General features: G+C 40.5%; 1 pseudogene; it reads left to right on the top strand.

Annotated features, from left to right (window-relative positions):
- The first annotated feature begins 904 nt into the window (after positions 1 to 904).
- On the top strand, positions 905 to 1713 carry LOC118595689 (annotated as a pseudogene).
- Positions 1714 to 8936: the final 7223 nt, after the last annotated feature.

The following is an 8936-nucleotide window of genomic DNA, read 5'->3' as shown; positions in this document are numbered from 1 at the left end:
TTCCAGGAAAGGCACAAAGCTACACAGAGAAACCCTGTCTCAAAAACAAACAAACAAAAAAAAATTAATCAAACTCACTCAGGGCCAAAAATCAGTAAAATTGGAGGGGAAAAAAGAATCAATGAAAAGAGTTGGTTCTTTGAGAAAATCAATTAAGTTGACAAACCTTTATCTAAGCTAACTAAAAGGCAGAGAGAGAATATACAAATTAACAAATTCAGAAAAGAAAGACATAACAGACACTGAGAAAATTATCTATTTATTTTAGATTTTCCAGTTTGGTGGAGTACAGCTTTTTAAAGTAAAACCAATAAGACAACTGAAGGAGATCAAGGGGATACAAAAGAAAAGGAAGAAGTCAAAGTATCTTTATTTGCAGATTATATATATATATCAGTGACCCTAAAAAAATTCCACCAGGGAACTCCTATAGCTGATAAACACTTTCAGTAAGGTATCAGGATGCAAAATCAGTACACAAAAATCAGCAGCCTTCCTGTATACAAATGACAGATTAAGGAAAAAAAATCAGGAAACACCTTTCATACTAACCTCAAATAATATAAAATATCTTGAGGTAAGTCTAACCAAACAAATAACAAAAACTTCAAGGCTTCATATGGAAAGACAGAAAACCCAGAATAGTTCAAACAATCCTGAATAATAAAAGAGCTTCTGGAGGCATCACTATTCCCAATTACAAGTTGTGCTGCAGAGCTATAGTAATAAGAAACCACAGTATTAGCACAAAAACAGACATGTTGGCTAATGGAATTGAAGGCCCAGGTGTAAATCTACACATGGACACCTGATTTTTTATTTAAAAAAAAAAAAGAACAAAATAAACATTGGAAAAAAGATAGTATCTTTGCTCTTTTGGCTCTCCCCACAGCACCAGGGCGGTCGGCAAGAACAAGCACCTGACGAAAGGCAGCAAGAAGGGAGCCAAGAAGAAAGTGGTTGATCCATTTTCGAAGAAAGATTGGTATGATGTGAAAGCTCCGGCTATGTTCAGTATTAGAAACATTGGAAAGACACTAGTCACAAGGAGTCAAGGAACCAAAATCGCATCTGATGGCCTCAAGGGTCATGTGTTTGAAGTGAGCCTTGCTGATCTACAGAATGATAAAGTTGCATTTAGAAAATCCAATCTAATTACCGAGGATGTTCAGGGCAAAAACTGTCTGACTAACTTCCATGGCATGGATCTTACCCGGGACAAAATGCGTTCCATGCTCAAAAAGTGGCAGACCATGATTGAAGCTCATGTGGATGTCAAGACAACTGATGGTTACTTGCTCCGTCTGTTCTGTGTTGGTTTCACTAAAAAACCACAACAAGCAGATACACAAGACCTCTTATGCACAGCACCAGCAGGTCCGCCAGATCTGGAAGATGATGATGGAAATCATGACCCGAGAAGTGCAGACAAATGACTTGAAGGAAGTGGTTAATAAACTGGTTCCAGACAGCATTGGGAAAGACATAGAAAAGGCTTGCCAGTCCGTTTATCCTCTTCATGACGTCTTCGTTAGAAAAGTAAAAATGCTGAGGAAACCCAAGTTTGAATTGGGAAAACTCATGGAGCTCCGTGGTGAAGGTGGTGGTTCTGGAAAAGCTACTGGTGATGAGACAGACAGGTGCTAAAGTTGAACGAGCTGATGGATATGAACCACCAGTCCAAGAATCTGTTTGAGATCCAGATTTTTAATAGTGACCAATAAAAGTCTTATTTGTGAAGAAAAAAAAAAAAAGATAGCATCTTCAACAACTGGTGCTGGTCAAACTGGATGTCTGCATGCAGAAAAATGAAAATACATTGATATTTATCACCCTGCACAAAACCCAACTCCAAATGGATCAGACTTCAACATAAAACCAGATACACTGAACCTAATAGAAGAGAAAAATGTGGAATAGCTTTGAACTAATTGGCCCAGGAAAAACCTTTCTGAACAGAACACCATTAGTGTGGGCACTGTCAACAACTGCTAAATGGGACCTCATGACACTGTTTCAATAAAACAAAGGACACCATCATTTGGACAAAGCAGCAGCCTGCAGAATGAGAAAGAATTTTTACCAACTAAACATCCAATAGAAGACTAATATCCAAAATATATAAAGAACTCAAAAAACTAGATGTCAAGAAAACAAATAACCCAATTAAAAAGTGGGGTACAGATCTAAACATAGAAATCTCAATAGAGGAAACTCAAATGGCTGAGAAACTTTTAAAAGACATGTTCAACATCCTTGCATGCCATCAGGGAAATGCAAATTAAAGCAAATGTGATATTTTGTCTTACACCTGTCAGAAGGGCTAAGATCAACAAAACAATGACAGCACATGCCAATGAGGACGTAAAGTAAGAAGCATGCTCATCCATTGCTAGTGGGAATGCAAACTTGCACCGCCACTATGGAAATCAGTGTGGTGCTTCCTCAGGAAGATGAGAATCAATTTACTGTGTTCAGTGAGTTGTGTAGGTGTTATCTTCAGCAATGGGGCCTTGCTGTTACTTTGTGAAGAGCAACCTATTGTTTTGGCAACATCTGGGTTGTTTGGGGATGCCCATCAGACCCCTTTGGCCAACAACTCAATTCAAATCAACCCAGTACCAGTACTGGAATACTCCTTTGGTCACAAGAGATAGCCAGTTGGGACTCTGTCTCCCCCATTATTTGGCTATCTCATTTAGATGACCTTCATTTATGTATATATTTTAGGAAGTTTCTACTGTATTAGCTTGCCATATTACCCTTCAAATGGCCCTTAATTTTAGCTAGCTCTGTGTATTTCCTCCCTTAACCTCCTCTCCCCTCCCCGACTTGATTCTCCCATTCCATCCCCCCACTCCATCCATAATTATCTGTTCTATTTCCCTTTCCTAACAAGATCTGTATGTTTTCTCTAGTCTCTTATTCTATACTGTGCTCTATGGTTCTATGGACTGCCACTTGGTTACCCTTGACTTAAAAGCTAATATCCGCATACGAGTAAATACATACCATATTTGTCTTTCTGGGTCTGGGTACCTCACTCAGGATGATGTTTTTCTAGTTCCATCCAATTGCCTGCAAATTTCATGATGTCCTTTTTTTAAAAAAACAGCTGAATAATACTTCATTGTGTGAACATTCCACATTTCTTCATTCATTCTTCTATTGAGGGGCATCTAGATTGTTTCCAATTTCTGACTATAACAAATAGAGCAGCAATGAACATAGTTGAACAAGCGTTCTTGTGGCAGGATGAAGCATCCTTTGGGTAGATGCCCAAGAGTGGTATAGCTTGGTTTCTCATGTATTTACTTTTGTTGTTGTCTTTTGTTTTTGAGACAATCCTGTTATGTAGCCCAGGCAAACCCCAAATTCAACATTGGCCTGAAAAGATGGCTCAATAGATAAAATGGTCGCTCTTAAAGAATAATGACCAGACCTACATAAAAACTGGGTAGGTATGATGATGGCCTGTAATCCCAGTGCTTGGGAGACAGACACAGGGGACCCCTGGAACAAGTTGACTAGCGAGACTAGCCAAATTGGCAGGCTCTGGCTACATGGAGAGACCCTGCCTCAGTAAGGAAGACACTTGACATCAACCTCTGACCTCCACAAACATATACACACACGGGGACACACGCATGGGGACACACGCACGGACACACACACGGACACACACATGGACACACACAAACACACACACACGGAGAGAGAGAGAAAGAGAGAGACATAGACAGACAGAGACAAAGACAGAGAGACTGAGAGAGACAGAGGTAAAACTCCAAATCTTGTTGCCTCAGGCTCCTGAGTACTAAAATTATAGGCATGTATCACCATAACCAGCTAGTCACATTCATTTAAAACTTGCCCTTTGCCAACTCAACCCTGCTGCCTACCCACTAGACCGGTGTATTTACTGGAGCATCAGTACTTCTCCCTGGCGTGCCCTCCTTGTTTTCTGTGTCCTAGAGTTGCCCAGGGAGGAATGAACATTGGCCCCATTAGAGCCCAGTGGGCATGGTCTTTTCCTTTTACTGCCTTAACAGCTCCCTCTTTTCCATGGTCAGGGTACGGACAGGTTCAATAGGCCTCACGGGAGGAGTGAAGCTCATTTTCAAACTGGTTCCAGGCTGTCTGAGCCCCCTCAAAAGGAACAATCCAATCTTCAGGATGGCCTCAACTCTACTCCCCAAGGGCTTTGGTCCTTTGTGCTTTCTTGGTTGCCTCCCAGAATTTGAAGGTAAGCCCAAAGACAGCACACACTCTAGTCCTCTGAATACTATGTCTGAAGCTAGAACTGACCTTCAAGTCTCCTTCCTGAGAAATGACTCTCGTAATACTAGAAGAGGACCTTCTAACGCAAGCTATTAAGGGAGAGGAGCCATCAGTAGTCTACCCAAATATAAAACCCATGAACCACAGCCATGTCTGGTCTGGGAAGATATCTACAACAGTTCAATAGTGGCGCCTTTATCTTAGGGGTAACAACAGTTATCTAATTGGACTTACAGCCCTCTCAACAGGAGGGAAGAAGTTAATGCCTGCTGTTAGAAACCTAGCTGGAGAGTTCATAAACACAAGAGGAAAATGACTACTATAGTATAACCACTATAATTTCTGCTTTCTAATTACCTACTCTTAATAGCCACAGATAGTAACTGTAGCTCTCACCCCTCATCAAAGAAGCTCCTTTTGCAACAGATGGAGACTGTAACAAGTATCTACAACTGGTCAAAATGCAGAGAGTAAGTGACTGTGGGTTGCTCAACCACACCTGATATATATGCAACACAACCCCTAAATTTGAAACTTGGAGAAAATCAAGGGAGAAGAGGTGAGAAGATTGTAAGAGACAGAGTCCCTGGATATCAATAGTGTCCCCTAGACATGACAGGGAAAATGAACACATGAACTCTCAATAATATCAATAATATGATTGCTTGAACAAGCCCTTCATAATGACATCACTAGTGACAATGCATGTGAAGAGAGAATTCTATATGTCCCCATGGAGAAGAGCTACAGATGGTCAATGGCTGCTGGGAGAAAAAGAATCAGTCTCCTCTAGGGATGAACTTCCACATAGGCTGTCTGGTCCCAGTCAATCAGCCCTAGACACATGTACATACAAGCAAAGCTAAATAGACTCAGTAGGTTATGTATACATGTGTAGGCACAACTATATACATACATATGTACATACATGTAACAATAATAATTAAGAAGATGTCATGAATTGAGAGGAGGGGAGGGGAGGAGGGAAAGAAGGAGGGGCAGGAGTTATGAACATTGGTGCTCATATATGAAATTCTCAAAAAACCTATTAAATTTTATATATATACTGCTAACACACACCTGAAATCTCACAACTACAGAAGCTGAGCTAAAAGGATTACAACTTTGAGGTCAGCAAGACCTTCCCTCAAATTTTAAAAGGAAACAAAATAGCAATTTGGGGGGGATAGCTGAAAACTCTCATACTTCTTTGAAACACAGTATCCGTGTTTGGGCATAGGGTTGTTTCACTAATTCCCTTTAGCTAAGCATTTAGGGTATTTCCAGTTTTTCAACATCACACACAGTGCAGAACTGGAAAAACTTTCTGGAAATTCATTTTAAACTTAAAACATCAAAATAGTAAGGGGAAATTTTCACTGTGTTTTTAAAATGCAGGAGATACAAAAAGTGCCGACTCATCTGCTAAAAATGATTAAATATGACTAAGCGCAGAGTGGAGAGAGCATTCATGTTGGACCCAAGTTGCCTTACCGATGAACTTACATTTTGCTCAAATTGCTTTCATCCAAATTGCCTGGAGTTGAGTTAAATAATTAAATTCTCCCTGTCTTCACACACATACACACACACCCTTGAGGAGCATCTGGGGATGCTGGTGGGCTTGCAGCTCTTTCGATCAGAAAAGAAAAGTGGATCCATTAAAAACCCATCTTTTAATTTTCTCATACCTTGGGTTCTGCTCAAATAGGTCTAAAACATATGGAGCTGTTCTGCAGAATTCTCAGTTAGATCCTGGGCTGTACCAGGCATTTTCTCTTGGGCCACCAACCAGCTCCCAAATCATGACACTGAGACTTCTTATTAGTTATGAATGCTTAGGCTTCTTTCTTGCTAGTTATTATAACTTAACCCATTCCTCTTTATCCACTTTCCGGCTTGGGGATTTTTACCTTTCTTTCTTTCCTTCCATATATCTTACTTTGCTGTCTGGCTGGCTGTTGCCTGGCTTCTGGCCCCTCGGTGTGTCCCTCTCTTCCTTCCAAGGTTCTCTTCTCTAGTTCTTCTCCCTAGATTCCTTCTCCTATTTATTCTCTCTTCCCGCCAGCCCCACCTATCCCTCTCCTGCCTAGTTATTGGCCATTCAGCTTTTTATTAGACCAATCAGGTGCCTTAGGCAGACAAGGCGAAACAAATGCAACACATCTTTACATCATTAAACAAATGCAGTATAAACAAATGTAACACACCTTTACATAGTTAAAGTAATAGTCCTCAGCATAAACAAATGTAACAATCTTTTATGTCATTAAAATAATATTCTACAACACTGGGATATTGGTCAGACACAAAGAGTGGGTGCTGTAGATTCCTGAGCTACCCAGAGAAGAAGGTTTTCCAGGGTCAGACCTTTATTCTCAAGCCAGAAAGCAACCAGGATGCTACTTTTCTCAGATTTTTTCCAAAGTTAAAATAAGCTTGAGAGGATGTATAGAGATCATCTCCCCAAGGGTCTCTCCTTCTTTTTGAGGCACTGAGACCACATCATTAGGTAACAGTCTGACACCTTTTCCTTTCCTGATTTAATCTTACTAATTCTAATAATAAGGCCCGCTGCAAAGGCCCAAAGGACCACACTCAGTCCTGGTTGTCTTTGCAGAGGGCCTTATTATTAGAATTAGTGGGCAGTTCTGCACCCAGTCAGCCATCTAGCCAGGTGCTCCTCCGGCCACAGCAGTAGTGATTTAAGTAACAGCAACACTCATTTTAGACATATAAGATGGTTGGTTACCTTTTCCAAAATACATTTTTTACTTTTCATAACATTTTACATAGACTATATTGGCTACAATTAAGTCTGGTTTGGGATGGGGAATCATCATTTTTTAAACATTTATGGGAGCCATGTTGTTGTTGCTCCAGGCACTATGCTGAATGGATACAAATTAGTTAAAAATTACATGACAAAGAATTCACAGTTTGATGGAAGTAACAGAGAATTAATCAACCAGCTAGAAAATCTCATGATAATGAAGTGGTTTATAAAAAGGTGCACTGCTAAATGGGCAGGCTTTGAACTGAGTCTCAGAGATGTTTGTGTGTCACGCTAAGAGGTCAAAATATGTTTCCACAATCCTTCCACAGATAAATAATAAACAAGCTTGTGGCAGTCTTTGGGGATTTGAAATTTCTAATGTCATTTGTCTAGGGTTTGTAACAAAGAAAGTTCTGAATTTAATATAGTTTCAATAGTTCATTATGGATTGTATTATAAATTTCACTTTGTAAGACAATCTTGAATAATATTTTTCTTATTTTTTTAGGTTTTTTTTTTTTATTTTGCGTATATAAATGCTTTACTTGCGTGTATCTGCACACAGAGGTCAGAAGAGGGTGTCCATCACCTGGAACTGTAGTTACAAATAGTTGTGAGCTGCCATGTAGGTGCTGGGTCTCCAACTCAGGTCCTCTGCAAGAGAAACAAGCCCTTAACCACTGAGTCATCACTCCAGCCCAAATAACATTTCTTTTAAATAAAAGTTCTCCCTTTTAATAAGCAACATAAATGCTTCCGTGAACCTCAACTTCTTATGTAAAGAAAGGGGTGGTTACTGCCCCAGTACCTTCAACACTAACATGTGCTATGGGTGTGTTTTGAGATCAAACACACCTAACATAGAATGATTTTTGTACTACATTTCACAGTAGCAAAAATGGACTAAAACTGCTTCCCTGACCTAATGCTGGAATGCTTGAGTCTTAGTTAGGGTTTCTACTGTTGGGAAGAGACATCATGACTAGGACAACTCTCATAAAGAAAACATTTAATTGGGGCAGCTCTACAGTTTCAGAGGTTCAGCCCATCATCATCACCACGACTGGGAGCATGGCAGCATGCAGGCAGATGTGGTGCTGGAGCTGAGAGTGCCACATCCTGCAGGCAACAGGAAGTTGACTGACTGTCACACTGAGGGAAGCTTGAGCAAAGGAGACCTCAAAGCCCGCCCCCACAGTGACACACTTCCTCCAACAAGGCCACACCTCCTAATAGTGCCACTCCCTTTGGGGGCCATTTTCTTTCAAACCACCACAGCTTGTTTCTGACATTAAGGAAAAAAAATTGAAAAAAAGTAATAAACAGCTGGTTTATTTTTGAAGGATTTTGTGCTGGTTCCCAAATGACAGACTAGAGGGGGATTTCAGGATCCCCATTATCAGCAATTCCATGCCAGAAAATGTGGCAGGGCAGATGGGCAGGGGATCTCTATTCCCAGAAAAAACAGACACACAACTCTGGGTCACAGCCCTGGCTTTAGTGGCAGCAGAGATACCTTAAAGTTCTGTATAAAAAGTGTTATTGCTAACTGAGCTGGCTGGTCCTGTGACATCATCTTGCAGACAATTTAGAGAACGTTCTTTTTGATGTTTTCCATCAGTTTGTCTCATTTCAACACAGGGCTCGTAAGTCATTCGGAACATATATTTTAAGACCCTTGATTAGGAGTAAGAAAATGTTGAACTCGACAGATGTAGTGGCCTACACCTCTAATACCAAAACTCAGGAGACAGAGGCAAGCAAGTCTCTGTAAGTTTGAGGCTAGCCTGTTCTACATAGGGAGTTCCAGGTCAGCCAGTGTTATACAGTAGACCTGTCTCAGAGAAAATAGGAAGGAAAGAAAGAAGGTGTTCGTTTT

Source organism: Onychomys torridus, chromosome 14, assembly GCF_903995425.1.
Source record: "Onychomys torridus chromosome 14, mOncTor1.1, whole genome shotgun sequence".
NCBI classification, from domain to species: Eukaryota; Metazoa; Chordata; class Mammalia; order Rodentia; family Cricetidae; genus Onychomys; species Onychomys torridus.
Note: the sequence above shows the minus strand (reverse complement) of the source record. Positions and strands in the feature narration are given on the sequence as shown.